General features: G+C 52.2%; 1 protein-coding gene across 2 annotated transcripts in view; it reads right to left on the reverse strand.

The window, feature by feature from the left end:
* Positions 1-1,063, reverse strand: part of DMBX1 (diencephalon/mesencephalon homeobox 1) — a 6,328-nt gene that overhangs the window by 4,268 nt on the left and 997 nt on the right. The window lies entirely within an intron of this gene.

Below are 1,063 nucleotides of genomic sequence, written 5' to 3' on the forward strand. Positions count from 1 at the left end.
TAGTTTATACCTGAAACTAATATAATATTGTATGTTAACTATCATTTTAAAAAAATAATTTTTTAAAAAAACCTAAGGCACAATAATGGATTTCACTTCATCTTGTTGTCAGATGCTACAGGCTTCTGCTGCATTTTCTCAGCTGAGCTAACTCTTTGATTTGTGAGCAAAGGTTTAAAAGGCTAAAAAGGGGTCTCGATGGGGAAGAAGGAGGCAACTGGTGTCCAGGAAGCCTCGGACTTTGGGCTGCTCCTTCTTCAGTTTAAAGAAGAAGCCCTGAAGCCCCCCAAACCAACACTAATACCAGCCTGGACTGAGCCCTGCGCTCATGCTGGTCACAGGGGCAGGGACTGCGTGGGGATCCCTCAGTCAGCCAAGCCCTGTTTGAGAAACAACAGCCCAGTATCGTGTTTCTGGCTCCAGGGACTACAAGGGGCAGGTGGTCACAGCCTTTGAGGCCAGGCAACCTCCCGCTGGAAGCCCGTACAGAGGCCCCTCTGGAGCTCATGTCCCTCTTGCTTAAGAATTGGGGGAGCGCTGAATCCTCCAGTTCCTCGGTGCCCTCTTCCCCAGAAGAGGTGGGCCTCTATCCCTGACTCCTCCTTTCTGGGTCCTGACAGGGTCTAAGATTGCACCTCTATGCAGGCAGGGTCCTCATATCCCGTCCCTCTTCTGTGCCTATGCTCACGCCAGTCCCGGCTCCTTGACCTTTTAAGGCCTGGCTCCTGCTCCATGACCTCTAGGAAGACTTCCCTGACTACCACAGCTGGTCTTTCTGCTCTGAGCAGAACTACCATTAGATCCTGGCCACATTCCTCCTGCCGTGCCATCTCACGGGTCAATAGGCACCTGGTCTCCTTAGGGGTGCCCATAAACCCTCTCTGCATTGCCTGGCACAGGGCTGGGCCCACGTGTAGTCAGCAGCTCCTTAAGGTTTGACCTAGGACAGGAAAGGGGTCGCATCACCTCCCGGTAAATCACACTCCTCGCCTGTGCCATCAAATCCTTCCATGCCCACTGAGAGGCTGTCACGACAGGGCAATGATCAATTTAACCAGGGGCT

Source organism: Myotis davidii, unplaced genomic scaffold (assembly GCF_000327345.1).
Source record: "Myotis davidii unplaced genomic scaffold, ASM32734v1 scaffold458, whole genome shotgun sequence".
NCBI lineage: Eukaryota > Metazoa > Chordata > Mammalia > Chiroptera > Vespertilionidae > Myotis > Myotis davidii.